We start from the raw sequence: 19,604 nt of genomic DNA, 5'->3' as shown, positions 1-19,604 counted from the left end.
GTGATTTTTCGAGTACCAGATCTTTCTGGGAAACTATAACCGGCACAGGGAAAGGAACTGGCCCCCCACCCTGATGTGCGAATTTTACACGCCGTATACGGCTTAGTACTGGGTGAACTCGACCATCACCTACCAAACCGACCTTCGGGGTGATTACTGTGTTCATGGTTTGTGATATGGTAGTAAGCGAGGTGCAACACTGCTTAGTCACCGTTTTTTCAAAAACTAAATTCAAAATTTCAAACACTTTGTGTAAGTGTGGGTTAAAGGAAATGTGGCCCTATTTATTAGACATTTTTAACAAACCTCGTTGTTAAAGTGAGGACTGGAAAATATTTATCTTTCATACAGGAGAACGGGGTTACCCAGGGATTAGTGCTGAGCGTGACATTTGCCATCGCAATCGACGACGTGATGGATTACATCAATGATTCGGTGAAGGCATGGCTCTTTGTGGACGCCCCGCCATTTTTGCCGGTCGACAGGACAGGTAAATCCCTCCAGGCAAGCCCAGATGATCCTAAATAAAATGGGAGGCTGGTCGGGAAGGAAAGGATTTCGTTTCTACTTTAAAAAACGAAATATGTTCATTTCCACCGTCTTTGCGGAGGCTACATCCCACTTACTTTAAGCCTGCTGGGCAAGAATCTGCCATTTGTTGAGTCAGTCCGCTTTCTGGATACTTTCTAACTACGCGGTAGTATATCCGCGTATTACGCGAGAGGTGTCACAAAACCCTCAACGCTCCAAGGTTTTTATCTTGTTCCATATGGGGAGCAGATCACACTACCATGCTTTTATTGTATCGAGGCTTGATCCGTTTGAAACTCGACTACGGTTCCATAATATACTCGTCAGGACGAGAGTCTTACTTGAGACCCTTTGCATGTGTCCACAATGCCAAATACGGTTGGCTACTGGGGCATTTAGAACTAGCCCTGTCCCAAGCCTGCTTGCTGACGCAGGGAAGCCTCCGTTGGCAACCCGTAGGACCTTTTTGATGGGTAATTATGCTTGTAAAGTTTTATCTGTGACGAAACACCCATGTTATGCCATTGTTTTTAACCCATTGTGTTTGGACTTATTTGACAGGTGAAGAAGGGCCACTTGGGCCCTAGCTGTTCGTCTTAATAATTTTATCCATGAATATAGTTTTAGCTTTCCTCAAGTGTGCCTTTTTTCCTACGGTAAATATCAGCCTTGGTTAACACCAAAGCCGGATACTAAAACAATGCCACATCCGCACCTTAAATCGTTTAAGACCGAGTCGGAGTACCAATGACTATTTTAGTGCCTTCCTCGGATAGCACCCCCACATCGTCCCCGTCATCCACACATCTACATCTACATCTACTTAATACCCCGCAAGCCGCCGCAAGGGCGTGTGGCGGGGGGTGCTAGGACACCACCCGTAATTTAGAAAAGAAAGAGAAAAAAAACCGCATGCAATAACCACAAAATCATATATAAAAAAAAAACTTGGCATAAATTCATGCATGAACACTTACACCCCACACACATGCAAACACTCAATCTACACCTTACATACACATGCACCTGAAAGCATACCTAACATCTCTCGAGTGTTTAATTTTGTTCCGACTTGTAAATTCAACGTTTTTAATATATCTAAAGTGACTTCGGTTTCTTACTATTATGATTTCTGATTGTTCGGGGAAAGAATGAATATTTGTACCTATCTGTCCTGGAATCTATCTCCCTTAGTTTATCTTTGTGGTCTGATCTACCTAAGTAGTGTGGGGCCATTATAATTCCTTCAGTGTCATGGTTAAACTCGTTTGTTCTGAACCTTTCTAAAAGTCTAAGCCTCGCTTGTTCTCTCCGCACTTCAAGTGGTTCCCAGCCTAAATCCCCTAAGAGACCTGTCACACTTGTGTTTTTATCATAACAATTTTTAACGAATCTAGCGGATTTTCTCTGGACTTTATCTAATTCTTTTTGCCAAATTTTCTCCCACGGATCCCAAATACTTGCGGCATATTCCAAATGAGGTCTAACTAGAGCAAAATAACACCTCTCTGTAACTTTTTCATTACATTTCCCCACCACCCGTTTTATGAAGCCAAGTTTCTTTAAAGCTGATCCGCATATTGTCCTGATATGTGCTCCCCATGAAAGGTGTGGTGTTAGAACAACGTCCAAATATTTAACTTGATTTGCCGTAGTCAATACTGAACCCTCTATTTTGTAGTTTATTACCTGTTCCTCGCTTCCTTTATTCCAAAATTTCAAAACTGCACATTTATCTATATTAAGTGTTAATCCTCATTTATTGCACCATTCCGAGATATTGTCTAAGTCTCTAGAGAGTAGCTCGCGATGTAGTTGGCTCCTTATTTCTCTGTATATCACCGTGTCGTCAGCAAATAACCTTAGATTAGTAATAACGTGTGTGCTTAAGTCATTTATGTATATTAAGAACAGAAGAGGCCCTATTACACTTCCCTGGGGGACGCCCGAAGTTACATCTCTCTCCGTTGAGCACAACCCATCTATGACTACTATTTGTTTGCGGTTTGACAAGAAGTCTCTAATCCAATTAATAATTTTCTAATTGATTCCATAGCATTTAAGTTTATGTAACAGTTTATTGTGTGGGACGTTTTCGAAGGCTTTTTTGAAATCCAGGAATACTGCGTCGACTTGTGTGTTGTTTTCTCCCGATCTAAGTATATCGTGAATGAAGAGACCAAGATGTGTTTCGCAAGATCTGCTTTTCCTAAATCCGCGCTGGTTGTGGATTAGTATTTTCCTCCCATCAAGAAATCTCATAATGTTAGTGACAATAATGTGTTCCAATATTTTACAAGAGATCGATGTTAAAGATATGGGTCGGTAATTGGTTGGTTTATCCCTATCGCCGCCTTTATAGATGGGAGTTATATGGGCTAGCTTCCAGTCGCGAGGCACTGAGCCTTCTTCTATCGATTTTAGAAAAACAATATGTAAAAACGGGGCAATGTCTTCAGCTAATTCCTTTAATATTCTAGCAGGTATTTCTTCCGGACCAGGTGCCTTGTGTGCTTTGATACTACGGAGCAGATGTACTATTCCCTGCTTGGTCAGTGTAAGATCGCTCATGTGTTCCCCGGGTGGGTGTGGAGGATCATTTGGTGCGTTTGTGTTTTTGTTGTAGACGCTCTGGAAAAAATGATTTAAAATATTTGCCTTTTTCACGCTATCTGTAATGATTTCTCCATTTTCAGTCTTCAAAGAGTGAACAGTGGGACGTTTACCCTGTATTTCCATAACATAGGACCAGAATGACTTTGGATTTTCCTCAAGATATTCGCTAAGCATTTTAGATTTAAAAGAGTGTAGAAATAGATAGTAATAGATACTAATTTGTATTAATCGGAATCCAGATGCCTGTGCGGTTGTCTCACGCTACCATGGAGTCTTGAGGGAAGAACTGAATAGGTTTTTTAGTATACTCATAGCCAAGCTGACAGCTATCAAAATGGCCCCAAAAGAAATGAAAGAAAATAAATGCTCCTTCCTAATCTGTTCGGACTCGTTGAGCGCCTTAAAATTCATATCGGTTTTCTTACCATTGCAACCGATAGTTCAGGAGATCCCTTAAACCCTATCATGATTTCAGAGAATGGGGAACAGTGCATCCGTTATATGGACTCCTTGGTCACGTAGGAATACCTGACAATAAAAATGCCGACAAAGCAGCGAAGGAACCCCTCGGCATACTCAAGACTGAATCCACGTTGATACCTGTGGAGGATGTAAAGACTGCCTTGCGGAATTTGGTTTGAAACCAGTGGAAGGAAGCTTGCCGGTCATTGCAAAACATCAAACTTATAAAGTCTATAAAATCGGTCGTTTCGGCATGGCCCTCTTCCATCCGGCTTATTCGGGGGGAAGAGGTCACGATCACGCGCTTGAGGATAGGTTACTCTGCCCTCACGCACTCGTACCTCTGCACGGAGGCAGAAGTACAACCTTCATCTACATCTACATAATACCCCGTAAGCCGCCGCAAGGGCGTGTGGCGGGGGGTGTTAGGTCACCAGCCGTAAAAAGGAACAATACCACATGCAAAACAACAACATGGAAAATTACACCCACAGCAGCGCACACACTCATGCAAAAATCGCTTCATCCAACACTCATGCATACACATATACCGCAAAACAACAAAATACTGCACCGCAGGATGCAGCACGAAAACCATCCTACAACACGCAAGCCAGGACACAACAAGCAAGAATGTGAAAAACCAATACCGCATGAACATGCACCACAGAAACACTCTACCTCCGGAGGAGACTGTGAAAGGCAGGGAATGCGACCCAACGTTGCAGGTAGCAGGAATTTCCCCCCGCGGAGAGGGACGAGGGATTGAAAGGGAGACTTAAAAACAGATGAACAGAACACGAATGAGGGCATTCGGAAAGAATGTGTTATTATAACTAAACACACAAGGTTAGTGGAAGACCATGCATATAAGTAGAACTTATTATTCCCTAGACGCTGAGGGTGGCAAGTGGAATTTTTGCTATCTATAACCCTGCAGTTGCTATCCCGCATTGTCCGTGGGAAGGAGTCCTTGATCTATTTCCCGAATTTTATATGCATGATCCAAGAGACCAATCTACATCTACGCCTACATAATACCCCGCCAGCCGCCGCAAGGGCGTGTGGCGGGGGGTGTTAGGTCACCAACCGTAAAAAGGAAAAATACCACATGCAAAAGAACAACGTGGAAAATTACACCCACAGCAGCGCACACACTCATGCAAAAATCCTTCATCCAACACTCATGCAAACACATATACCGCAAAACAACTAAAAACTGCACCCCAGGATATGGCACGAAAACCATCCTACAACACGCAAGCCAGGACACAACGAGCAAGAATGTGAAACATCACTACCACATGAAAATGGACCACAAAACAGTCTACCCCCAAAAGAGTCTGTTAAAGGCAGGGAATGCGACCCAACGTTGCAGGTAGCAGGAATTTCACCCCGCGGAGAGGGACGAGGGACTGAAAGGGAAACTTAAAAACAAATGAACAGAACACGAATGAGGTCATTCGGAAAGAATGGGTAATTAAAACAAAACACATAAGGTTAGTGGAAGTACCAATTGTACCAATGTGTGTAGGAGTACGAATAATTTGCGAGACCTCGGTGTTGAAACATTCGGATCTGAATTTAGTTAATAATTTCAATCTTGCATTGAATCGTCTCTCTTCCAAAGATTCCCAGCCCAACTCCATGATAATTTCGGTGACGCTTTGCGTTTTATCGTAAGAATTTTTTACAAAACGGGTTGCCCGGCGTTGAACCTTCTCAATTTACCGGAGGAGGCCTTTTTCACTCGGATCCCACCCGCCGCATGCGTATTCTAAATGAGGCCTTAAAAGAGCGTGGTAACAACGTTCCTTGACGTTCGAGTCACTTTTGCCGACAATGCGTCTCATGAATCCCAATTTTTTATATGCTTGAATAGGCTTTACGTATGTGAGTCCCCTAAGTTAAGTCTTTTGTGAATGTAACACCTAGGTATTTTACCGTATCAACTACTGCTAGGTCAACTCCAGCTAATTTGTAAGCAAATCCCGTCGATCTTTTAAAGAAATTTACCACCGAACATTTATTATAATTTAGAGTCAATCCCCAGTTAGAACACCATTTAGTAATGCAATCTAAATACTGTGCTAGAGTAAAACAATCCTCATCCCCAGATATCTCCCAATAGATCACCGTGTCATCCGTGAACATCCTAATTTTACTTTTCACTTCGCGGTTCAATTCGTTAACAAAAATCAAGAAAAGCACGGCCCGATTACACATCCCTGAGGTACACCCGACGTGACTCGAACGCTGTCGGAACTAGCGCCATCAAGGACTACCCTCTGTTCCCTCTCTGAAAGAAAATCTTTAACCCAACTTATGGCGCCCTTGTTTATACCCGCGACCTTTAATTTATGAATGAGTTTACCATGTGGAACCTTATCAAATGCCTTTTGAAAATCTAAGAAGATCGCATCCACTTGCCTACCTCTCTCACCCGATAAAAGTAAGTCATGAGTAAATAATCCTAATTGGGTTTGTGCAGGAGCGAGTTTTCCTGTATCCGTGTTGATTGTCACTTAAAAGGTTAATGCTATCAAGGTGTCTCATTATTCAACTGGCAATTATGTGCTCTAAGAATTTGCAACAGTTAGAAGTGAGAGATAAATGTCTGTAATTACTGGGGTCCTCCCTGTCGCCACTTTAAAAAAAAAGGCGTATTTTGCGCGGTTTTCCAAATCTTAGGTACTTTGCACTCTGTGAGGGATTTGTTAAATATAAAATCAAGGTACGGGGCAATGTTTGGAGCTAAATGTTTCATCACCCTAGCTGGTATATTTTCGGGGCCCGGGGATTTGTTGGGTTTAATCTCATTAAGAAATTTAAGAATTCCTTGTTGGTCCACTGTTATTTTTTCCATGGGTTGAGTATGTATTGTTTCTCGCAGATATGCGGTGCCAACATCGTTCGTGAAAATGCTATGGAAGAATGAATTTAGGATATTAGCTTTACCCTCACTGTCTGTATGAATTACATTGCTACAATCCCTTAAGCAAGCCACGGTTTGTTTACTCCCATTTACTTCCCTAATTTATGACCAGAAAGTTTTAGGGTCAGTGTCCAAGTACGCGCAAAGTACTTTGCGTTTAAATTCCAGTAAGGCGCTAAGTAATTGTATTTTGGTTTCTTATTAAGAGGATCTATATTTGTCCCATAATTGTCTATTACATTACCTTACTGTAATATTTGTAAATTGCCCCTGACGATGAAACATACCCTTATGCGATGCAATATTCCGTATTTTTAAAAGATTTTGTTTCCATATTTTGTAATGCTTTTGTTTTTAAATATTTTTGTATTCTTATATTTTTATATTTATTAACCTTGGATTGAGTTTTTAAACGTTTTTTCACTGGTGCAAAATGACCTCAGCTGTAGATGCACCCTAATAACCCCAAATTCTATTACTAGAATGAAGCAGCTTAAGAACTGCTTCAAACGGTTCCTCGTTAGTGACGAGAGGGAACTAGGTGTCCTCTGTTTTGGCGGCCTTCGGATTCAAAAGACGGGAGCCACGCTGCCAGCAGTTCTTCCATATGCCGCCAGATGTCTGACGAAGTGAAATTGAGTTCCAGGTAATTCTGATCGTCGTAGTCCATTACCAGTTGGAGTCCCATTTCCTCTCCCAAGATGGAATCAGAAAAAATATGCTTTTATTTCGCACACCTGCCGAGTCCTTCCGTGGTATATTCTTTCCTGAAAAACTTATTTTTGGGTTTATATCGCTCCGTTTTTCACTGTTGCGGCTAAAAATGCTTTTCCCTAGTGTTTCATTCATTGGATTCGTGTGTCTCAATATTAAAACAATTCTGAAATCAGTTATGAATGATATGATAAATATCATAATAATCGAGGCAAGAAACGAGTGAAAGTGGGAATAGGCAATAATCAGGAGATAAAGAAAGGTATGATAAAATTAGTATTAATTTTTTGGCTGCATCATTTTAATTTTTCCCAATATTTTAATCTCTCTGTACATATTTATTAGATCACAAGGCTGCTGGAGGAATTTTACTTTAGAGATTATTAAGGTTACGAATATGTGTTATCCGAACTGCTGAATATATTTCTTTGTTAGTGATAAAAGTCTATCCTGCATTTTTTATCAAATGAAATTCTGTATCCCCGTTAATTTAATGAGACCGAAAATTTGAATGGGCTGCAAATCTAGCTCAGGGTGTTAAAGCATGCGAGTATTGAATGGCACACTTGAAATTGTGACTTAAGAATTGCTCTCCTTTTAGCCTCTCAAGAGAAAACCATTTGAAAACGTTTAGAGAGGAATATTTTCCCTATACATCTTCATCTACTTAATACCCCGCAAGCCGCCGCAAGGGCCTGTGGCGGGGGGTATTAGGACACCACCCGTGATTTAGAAAAGAAAAAAAACCGCATGCAAGAACCACAAATTCATACATCCACAAAAAAAACATGGCATACATTCATGCAAGAACACTTACACCCCACACACATGCAAACATTCAAACTACCAACTAACATACACATGCACCTGAAAGTATACCTAACAGCTTTGCAGTGTTTCACTTTGCTCCGACTTGTAAATTCAATGTTTTTAATATTTCTAAAGTGACTTCGGTTTCTTTGTGGTCTGATCTACCTAAGTAGTGTGGGGCCATTATAATTCCTTCAGTGTCATAGTTAAACTCGTTTGTTCTGAACCTTTCCAAAAGTCTAAGCCTCGCTTGTTCTCTCCGCACTTCAAGTGGTTCTCAGCATAATTCCCCTAAGAGACCTGTCACACTTGTGTTCTTATCATAACAATTTTTAACGAATCTAGCGGATTTTCTCTGGACTTTATCTAATTCTTTTTTCCAAATTTTTACCAAGGATCCCAAATACTTGCGGCATATTCCAAATGAGGTCTAACTAGAGCAAAATGACACCTCTCTTTAATTTTCTCATTACATTTCCCCACCATCCGTTTTATTAAGCCAAGTTTCTTTAAAGCTGATCCGCATATTGTCGTGATATGTGCTCCCCATGAAAGGCGTGGTGTTAGAACAACCCCCAAATATTTAACTTGATCGGCCGTAGTCATTACTGAATCCTCTATTTCGTAGTTAATATCCTGTTCCTCGCTTCCCTTGTTCCAAAATTTCAAAACTACGCATTTATCTATATTAAGTGTTAATCCCCATTTATTGCACCATTCTGAGATATTGTCTAAGCCTCTAGAGAGTAGCTCGCGATCTAGTTGGCTCCTTATTTCCCTGTATACCACCGTGTCGTCTGCAAATAACCTAAGGTTGCTACCAACGTGTGTGCTTAAATCATTAATGTATATTAAGAACAGAAGAGGCCCCATTACACTTCCCTGGGGGACGCCCGAAGTTACATATCTATGCGTTGAGCATAACCCATCAATGACTACTATTTGTTTGCGATTTGACAAGAAGTCTCTAATCCAATTAATAATTTTCTAATTGATTCCATAGCATTTAAGTTTATGTAACAGTTTATTGTGTGGGACGTTTTCGAAGGCTTTTTTGAAATCCAGGAATACTGCGTCGACTTGTGTGTTGTTTTCTCCCGATCTAAGTATATCGTGAATGAAGAGACCAAGTTCTGTTTCGCAAGATCTGCTTTTCCTAAATCCGCGCTGGTTGCGGATTAGTATTTTCCTCCCATCAAGAAATCTCATAATGTTAGTGTTAATAATGTGTTTAATATTCTAGCAGGTATTTCCTCCGGACCAGGTGCCTTGTGTGTTTTGATACTACGGAGCAGATGTACTATTCCCTGCTTGGTCAGTGTAAGATCGCTCATGTGTTCCCGGGGTGGGTGTGGAGGATCGTTTGGTGCGATTGTGTTTTTATTGTAGACACTCTGGAAAAAATGGTTTAAAATATTTGCCTTTTTCACGCTATCTGTAATGATTTCTCCATTTTCCGACTTCAAAGAATGAACAGTTGGACGTTTACCCTGTATTTCCCTAACGTAGGACCAGAATGACTTTGGATTTTCCTCAAGATATTCGCTTAGCATTTTAGATTTAAAAGAGTGTAGTGCTGTGAGCATAATACTTTTCGTCTTACTACGACATTCTTTTAGTTGCTGTTTGGATGTATTCATATAAACTATATCGTCACTTTTTAAACTCTTTTTGAAATTTGACTGTAGCTTTCTTTGCCTTATTAATGCCGATCTGACTTCCCCGTTGTTCCATCTAGGTTCCTTACTGTCGCAAAATTGTAAGCAAACGGCACCCGGTTTTCCCAGGTGGTCACCCATCCAAGTACCATCCGCACCCGATGCTACTTAACTTCGGTGATCGGACGAGAACCGGTGTATTCAGCGTGGTGTGGCCGTTGGCTATACCACGCTGCGTCCTATCAAATAGCGTATACGCTATATGATAGCATGTAAGAGAAAAAAAACAAATGACCAGTTCTCAGTAGTTCAATAGTTCGGTTCAGAAATTCGAAACTCTTCTTTTTCTTAGATAAAACAATCAATTTGGTATCGTGGGCATGGGTGACAATGATTTACTCCCGATCCTGCGCCGTTAATTTTGTTCTTTAAATATTATTTTACGCTTAATTTACTCTCTGTTGATATTCAGTCAAACCTTTCCTAGTGGCCGAAGTGCCCACATTTGCAAGGCACCCTCAAGGTAAAAAACAACCCTAAATTGTGTATATAGCACAAATATTAGGAAGAGTGGATTGATCACATTAACATGACATCATTATTGTTGTGGCGGTAAATTTAAAATGCCGGAATGTGGCATTGAAGGGAGTAGAAACCATCTGGCAACGAGATACCATCTGGAAACTAGATACCATCTGGAAACGAGATACGAGCTGGAAACGAGATACCATCTGGAAACGAGATACCATCTGGTTTAGAGTAATGGGTATGGGTAATACTATAATATTGGTCGGTTTGTAATGACATCACAGCAGGAATCAACGCAAATCTTGAAGTTAAAAATACTTATAAATATCTTAAAAAACTTCAAGGAACCCAAAAAGGTATGACTTCATTTAACTTTGATTTGATTCAAATTACGTTTAGCTGAAAAATAAGTTCATCGTACTAAAACTAATTACATTTATGTGGAAAATGTTTTCAATATCGAGCATACAAATTGAATTAGAACTTATATCAATGATCAAAACAAATTTTTATCTTAAATTTGCATCTTTAGAATTATTTTATATTTAATCCCTCCCCATGCTTGTGAATAACCAGTCGTATTCTTATTAGTTGTTTGAATGGCACTCTAAAAATGTGCTCTGGTAACTCTTCTCAAGCCACTTCAAATACAATGTGCCTATTTACAGGCTTACCACTTCCATAAAAGCTGTCACATTCTCACGTCACTTATGCCAAACAAAGCGCTTCCCATCTCATTCCATACGATGCGTTTCCCATTCTCTCTTCCAATCCATCATTCATCCATTTTCTCTTCCGATAGTCTCCAAAAGTTCACCAAAATTCACGGATGTCAAAAGGCAAGTTAAATTGAGCCAATCTTTGCTGCTATTCCCGTCTTCTTTCGGTGTAACTTTCCTTTTCTTCTTAACTTCCAAATCCCTCGCCGTTCCTTCTGGCATATGCTCTTTGCAGAACTACGTGTATTGAAAACGATGGGTGTCCCTGGCATTCGGTTCCACAAGCATATGAAAAGCATTCCCTAGTTTTATCAGTGTCACTTTGGCCTAGAGCGCAATGCATTCTAAATGCAAATGTCACCTTTTGGCAATGAAAAACCTGAATATGATTGGATTAACTAGGAAACTGATATAGAATGGACGCTATTGATATTTATAATGAAAACTTGTTGTTCCAAACAGAAAAATGCGAATTTAGGCTTTGCAGTTACCATTACAGTGCTGATTATTCACAGAACGGAGGATTTCGTCTATTTTAATTTGTTCACAAACAAATAATTTTAAAGGCTTATTAACTTTTTCCGAACAAGGCGAAGGAAAAACATTAATAAATTAGATGATAGAATTTTCAGATAAATATCAATATTCCTTGTTTTTTTGTAAGATGTACAGGCGAAAAGTCATATTATTATAGCATTTGCGAGTAGCTAGCTAGCTAACAAGACGCATATTTGTACAGAACACTGAATATTTCCGTCCGAAATCACGATGTTTTTGTCAATTTTATATATTCAATCAAAGTAATCTAGCAAAATATCTAATATAAATTATCCCGATGATATAGTATTAACATTATGTATACAAGGATGTGCAGGATGTACTGTGTGTGAATGGATAAGTGCTATGAACAATTTCGTGTCGCATATTGTCGTGTTGATTTTTCGGCAGCTTTTGACCGAGTGCCTCACGATAAATTATTGTTGGATTTGGAACCATTGGACTTGAGGGTAAAACAATGGATGAAATGTTTTCTAAGAGACAGAACTCAAAAAGTAAAATTAGGGGATACATTTTCAAATGAGGCGAGCGTTTTAGCAGGAGTTCCACAAAGCAGTGTTCTAGGGCCATTACTCTTCCTAATTTACGTAAACGATCTACCAAACAATTTAAATTCCCAAATAAGACTCTTTGCTGATTACTGCATTATATAAAGACGGATAGAGCATGTAAATTACCGCGTAATACTACAAAATGTCATCGATCTCTTGGTGACTGGGTTACAAAAAATAATATAAGCATTATTATGAGTAAGAGTAAGCATATACATTTCTCAAATAAAAAGAATGCAGAAAAGGAAATGTACACCCTCTTTGGAGAAAGAATCCCATGTACCAGACAATGCAAAGATTTAGGCATTTACTTAACAAGGGATCTTGGGGGGGGGGGGTCCGAGAAGATAATTTGACACGGAAGGCATTTAAAGTATTGCATTAGGTAATGAGAAATTTAAAAGGAAGTAGCGTAGCCACAAAAGAAAAAGCATATAAGGTACTGGTTATCCCTGCCCAAGAATACTCCTCCATAGTATGGGATCCATATGAGATGGGACATATTAAAAAGATAGAAAAAGTAAAAAGAAAGGCAGCAAGAAACGTACTCGGAAGGTAAAAAGCAACAGATAGTGTCACAAAAATATTAGATGTACTGAAATGGGAGAGTTTGAAAAATAGAAGGAAATGGAGTAGGTTAGGCGCGATGTATAGAATTTAAAAAAGGAGAAGCGTGGGAAAATTTATGGCAAGGGATAGAAAAGCCTAACTTTAAGGGAAGAAACGACCATAGTGCCAAAATAAAAATAAGGACGCAAAAACAAATAAGAAAAAATACTCTTTTTTAAAAAAGGACTATTATTGAATGGAACCAGCTGCCTGGAGGTTTGTTTGAGCCCTTTCCATCCAACTTCAGAAGTTTTAAGCATAAAATTAAAGCAGCCGCTGGGTAATTAACTTCACTGTAGTTATTAAAATATTATTTGTATGTGATGTGGACGGCATATTGTATGTGATGTGGAAGTTTGCTTGTATGTGATGTGGAAGTGTCATTGTATGTAAGAATATTTTGTCCTTTATCTCTTTTTCTAATGCGTGTGTAATTTTCGTTGTAAGAGTTATCTTTGATCAAACTTGACCGTTGCCACCAGGAAAGTCGCCTAATTGCAACGAAAAAAGAAAATAAATAAATAATATAATTGCAGAGCATTCCTTATTTAATATATTTTAGGCATTAATAAAGATATAAGGTGTATCAGGGTTTCTTTTAACTTAATTTGTTTAATGTTTGTTAATTTCCATTTTTTATTAAATCATTATGGTTATTCCCGTTTAAAATGCGCTTATTTTTATACTTAGGAATTACACTAGGAACTTACGCTAGGGGAAAGGTTAGCGACGTCAAATGAGACCATGATTTCACCGTCTGAGAAATTATAATTTTTAATTTTATTAGCAAAATCTACGTTATTCTTAACTGAGTGAGGGCAAACAAAGTTAAGATTTGAGAATTGGGAAACCAACCATTTAGATAAAGGTAGGTGGGTGAATCAATACTAGAAACAATAGGTCTCTTGGGGCAGTTTGTCTTATGGACTTTGCTACTAGCTACTACATGCTATTAGCCGTAATAGCTCAATTATATCAATATACAAAGTCTATGAACAGGGGAAATACCTAATTATATATATATATATATATATATATATATATATAATGGGCTGACACAATATAACACAAATGGAATAGAATAGCAATATTTAAAAGGACACTCACTCAGTAAATTGTTCGAGCTTTCGGCCCTCTCAGAGGCCTTCTTCAAGAGAGACTGAAAATATGCTGTTGCTGCGGAGAAAGAGGTATGGGCGGGGAGGGGAGGTGTGGAGTGAATGCTGAATATTTCTATTCCATTTGTGTTATATTGTGTCAGCCCATTATTGTGCCACTCGTGTGAGTTTTTCCGTACAATCGTGGTATATATATATGTATATGTATAAATATAAATATAAATATAAATATAAATATAAATATAAATATAAATATAAATATATATATATATATATATATACACATATATATGTATATATATATATATATATATATATATATATATATATATATATATATATATATATATATATATATGTATTTCTATATCCAGCTTCCATATGTCATAATTGTATTCTTGATTTGCCCTATGATATTGTCTAAAGTGAATCTCTTTATTCTTTAATTTATTAATATTTGTTGAACCAATGACTCCCCACACTGTTATTGCACCAACTAAATACTCATATCCAACACCAAATACGCATTGATCAAATGAAGGACGACAAAGTGAACGGTATTAATAACTGAGCCCGGCACAAAAATTACCTGAGCAATTTTGAAGCCTTTCAGTCAAATAATCAAATGATTTTCTTCCAAGTAATTTTTGAAATCATCAAATATAAAAACCACTTGAAGAATTTGGGGAAATATTTTGGTGAATTATATTCTCATATATCTACATCTAAGTAATACCCCGCAAGCCGCCGCAAGGGCGTGTGGCGGGGAGTGTTAGGTCACCAACCGTAAAAAGGAACAATACCACATGCAAAACAGCAACGTGGAAAATTACACCCACAGCAGCGCACACACTCATGCAAAAATCCTTTCATGCAAACACATATACCGTAAAACAACAAAAAACTGCACCGCAGGATGCAGCACGATAGACATCCTACAACACGCAAGCCAGGACACAACAAGCATGAGTGTGAAACACCACTACCACAAGAACATGCACCACAAAACATTCTACCCCCCGAGGAGACTGTAAAAGGCAGGGAATGCTACCCAACGTTGCAGGTAGCAGGAAATTCCCCCCGCGGAGAGGAATGAGGGATTGAAAGGGAAACTTAAAAACAGATGAACAGAGCACGAATGAGGTAATTCCGAAAGAATGGGTTATCATAACAAAACACACAAGGTTAGTGGAAGATCATGCATTTAAATAGAACTAATTATTTTTTAGACGCTGAGGGTGGCAAGTGGAATTTGTCTATCTGTAACCCTGCAGTTGCTATCCCGTATTGTCCGTGGGAAGAAGGAGTCCTTGAGGCGGCTAGTTCTGGCATCTATTTCCCAAATTTTATATGCATGATCCAAGCGACCAATGTATGTAGGAGTACGAATAATTTGCGATACATTGGTGCTGAAACATGCGGATCTGAATTTATTTAATAATTTCAATCTTGCATTGAATCGTCTCTCAGCCAATGATTCCCACCCCAAATCCATGAGCATTTTGGTGACGCTTTGCGTTTTATCGTAAGAATTTTTTACAAAACGGGCTTCCCGGCGTTGAACCTTCTCAATTTACCGAAGGAGGCCTTTTTCACTCGGATCCCACACGCTACATGCGTATTCTAAATGAGGCCTTACAAGAGCTTGGTAATAACGTTCCTTGACCTTCGAGTCACTTTTGCCGACAATGCGTCCAATGAATCCCAATTTTTGATATGCTTGACCGCACACTTTACGTATGCGAGTCCCACAAGTTAAGTCTTTTGTGAATGTAACCGTAGGTATTTTACCGTATCAAAGACTGCTATGTCAACTCCAGCTAATTTGTAAAAAATTGCCGTTGATCTTTTAAAGAAATAGATAATAGGTGATGTAGAAGCACTCACGGGAGCACTATAATATTTGAATGGAAAAGGAACCCAAAAATAAAATAGATAACACGTAAAAGGAACCTCTTATTTTAGACTATGTGTGTGTGCGTGCGCGTGTGCGTATGTGCACATATATATGGAAACAGATATAAGGAAAAAGGATAGGGACACAAATGAAAGACGAATACAGGAGGGGTGGGGAAGGCGGAATCGAACAGATCACAATAGAAACAGTATTTCCTTGACCATGAGTTGACACCTGATCTTTCCTCTTGCCGGGCGGACGCGCTAGACATTTGAGCTATCGAGGAAACGTAATTTACAACGAAATCTGTGGCTATTATATGTCACCAAGTGCCCCGATTCTTTGGCCAAGAGATGGCGTCAGGGGACTGTTTCGTCAACCAAAGGAGAGATAGACAACACTCAAGAAGAAAAGGACAGTGGGTAAGCAATCATACAATATCATAAAGGATAGGAACAGTACATTTCATGGCACGCATGGCCAAAAAAAAGAGAGGAGCCACATGGCCAATTACACATTCAAACACGAAATCCCGCTATATGGCGAACAAATATTTATTCATATTGGAGTAGATATAAGAAAAAGTGTAGGAACACACAAAGGACGAAGACAGGAGAGGTGGGGAAGGAAGAACAGATCACAATAAAAACTATTTCCTTGACCGGGACTTCAACACCGGACCTCGACGGGCGGATGCTCTAACCACTTGAATTGCTCAATGTCGACCAACGCCAACGTTATGAAAACATTGCTAATGAGGTGTTGACTGTCCGCGACGGCCCAAATTTGCTCCAGAGGGTAATAACTGATGACGAATCATGTGTTTATGGTTATGACGTGGAAACCAAAGCTCAATCATCCCAATGGAAGCTGCAGCACGAGCCAAGACCGAAACAAGCGCACCAAGTTCGGTAGAGTGTGAAAGTTTTGCTAACAGTTTTCTTCGATTGCAGAGCCGCGGTGCATCATGAGTTCTTGTCACAGGGTAGAAAGGTAAATAAGGAATATTACCTGCAAGTTATGCGCAATTTGCGCGAAGCAATCCACAACAAACACTCGAGTTTGTGGAAGAACAATTATTGGCTTTGGCACCATGGCAACGCCCCTGCTAACACATCGTCACTTGTGCGCGAATTTATGGCCAAACATAAAACACTAATGATGCCGCAGCCACCGTATTCCCCAGACCTGGCCCCCAGTCACTCTTTCTTGTTCCCGAAACTGAAGAGGCCCCCGAAAGGAAGACGCCACTCTACGATTGACGAAATAAAGACTGCATCTAAGGAGGTGCTGTCAAGCTCACAAAAATTGGTTGTTCGACGTGCTTCGAGGAATGAAAGAAACGTTGGCACAAATGTATAATATATAATGGGGATTACTTTGAAGGGGACAAAATAGATATCCATGAATAAATAAATAATTAAAAAAACACAAAAGTCGCAAACATTTTGAACAGATCTCGAATACATAAAAATATCTTCGAAATGGAACGCTCTTTGGTAACGCACAAATATATAAAAACACTGATTTAGATTTTTAAAATAAAGAAACACAAAGAAAGGACACTCAAATATGTAGTTTTTACGTTTCGACGGCACGACTGTCGTCATCAGAAGTACGCATGTGAGTGTCCTTTCTTCGTGTTTTTATGTATATATATATATATATATATATATATATATATATATATATATATATATATATATATATATATATATATATAACACACACAATGAGCACTGGGCTACTAACCAGAGCTCCTTGGGAAACCATAGGGTACAGGGAAAGAGGACCGGCCCCTACTATGGTGTGGTAGGTTTGATGTCACTAATCGTTGCGCTTATTACTATGGGAGCACAACCCTCATCTATCCAACCGATACATGTATAAATATTAAATACGTCTCTGAAAAAGTTGATGTTGTCTCTATCACCATTATCAACAGTCCATTAATGATTGTGTTGCTTTCGTCCATGTATTTTAATACGCTTTCTTTCTCCTAACAGTTGTTTACTTCTTCATCCATAATTTATCATCGTCAGCTTTTCTAATACCTCAGTCATCTATCGCATCCTTGGAGTTCCTCAGGCGTTGGACCCACATGAACTGGTTAGTTAATATTTTTATTTTAATGTCTTTTTCACGGTTCACATTTCTGTTCTCTTTGAAAGTCATTCAATACTCCCTTTTTTCTAATCATTCCCCTGTAGAATCATGTGTCAAAAAATAAGGAATCATGTGTCATAAAATGTCATAATATTTTCCAATATTTTTAAAGCTACTATTACCGCAAATTTTTTCCCGTATCCATAAGTAAAATGTGTGTGCCTTGATGAAAGGCTATCTAGTTTCGGGTATTGATTGACGTGAGTTGATTTTCAATATTTCGGACAGTTTTCCTGTTAGTCCCTTTTCTGTATTCTTTTGTCGATCACTGGCGTTTTCTGTAGTTGGCGCTTATGCCTCCCAAATACAAAAATCTGTCCAGTTTTTCAAGTTTCTGAAAGGTTAGTCAAAACATTTATTCTACAATACCTCTTTATTTTATTCGGTACACGTTTTGGGCATGCCAAGGGAATGCCGTATTTTCAATCTCCTGACATATCTGGCAGTAGCTATCAGCAAAAATACTGCCATTTGTTTTTTAAAGAAGTAATTTTCTAAGACGACCGGGAGCGGCCTCTTCGCAAACATTCTTCAAAACCTAACTTTTGAGCATAAAACATTGAAACAAACACTACTTCATTGAGAAAAATGGTCCATCATATTTATTAATTCATTTTGGGATTTTTCATTTACAGCGTTATTTTTCTCTTGAATTCGTATCCAGAACGTGAAAAATCGCACATATAGAGGTCGTGCGTCAAAGTTTTCTGAGAGTGAAGCGGCGTGCGGCTCAACGGACCATGGGCGCGGGCCGAGCCATTAGTGGGCGACTGCGTAGTCTCTCCGCGCCAAAGCGTCTTGTACGTCGTGCTCGAGCGCGCACGAGCATCCCACTCCTGATTGGCCAACGTAGACTCGCTCGTTCTGCCCGAAGGCATATTGTCACAATTACTTTCGTCTTTGTAGGATTCACGATAACTTTCTGATTAAATGATGAATGCAAACTCATCCAGCCAACCCAACGTAAGTAATGGTATGAATAGTTGGATGATTATTTATCAAATATTATTTCTATTGTTCTTGTAGGAGCAGTTTCCAATTGAAATAGTAAGCAGGTAACTTTATTGTACACTTAGTCAAAAATGCAAAGATTAGAAAGCTTTAAGTAACATCTGGTGCTTTCCCGGCTTATTTGCTTGATAAAGTTTTCTCGGGTCTTCCACCGGGGAACCCCTGGAACTGCCGCTGTACCCATGGAACCCCTGACCCAGTGAAAGACCCGAGAAAACTTCATAAAACTAGAAAGCTTTCGAAAGATACAATAATATCATAGATTGTTAGTTGCAATTTAACTCTCTGATGTACATATATATATATATATATATATATATATATATATATATATATATATATACATACATATATACACATTCAAACACAAAATCCCGCCAAACCGCGAATAAATACTCATTTATATAGAAACAGATATAAGGAAAAGGGATGGGAACACACATAAAGACGAATACAATAGAGGTGGGATATATATATATATGTATATATATATATATATATATATGTATATATATGTATATATATATAAATATGTATATATATATGTATATATATGTGTAAATATATATATATATATACATATATATATATATATATATATATATATATATATATATATATATATATATATATATATATATATATATATACATACATATATATATATATATATATATATATATATATATATATACATACATATATATATATATATATATAT

At 38.6% G+C, this 19,604-nt stretch overlaps 1 protein-coding gene and 1 pseudogene across 1 annotated transcript in view; both read right to left on the bottom strand.

Moving 5' to 3' along the window:
* LOC139687065 (cytosolic carboxypeptidase 6) overlaps positions 1-19,604 on the bottom strand; it is a 1,035,710-nt gene that overhangs the window by 25,084 nt on the left and 991,022 nt on the right. The gene's annotated exons all lie outside the window — the stretch shown is intronic.
* Positions 9,831-9,949, bottom strand: LOC139687076 (5S ribosomal RNA; annotated as a pseudogene).

The sequence above is a fragment of the Hetaerina americana genome, unplaced genomic scaffold (assembly GCF_022747635.1).
Source record: "Hetaerina americana unplaced genomic scaffold, ioHetAmer1.1.p SCAF_16, whole genome shotgun sequence".
NCBI lineage: Eukaryota > Metazoa > Arthropoda > Insecta > Odonata > Calopterygidae > Hetaerina > Hetaerina americana.
Note: the sequence above shows the minus strand (reverse complement) of the source record. Positions and strands in the feature narration are given on the sequence as shown.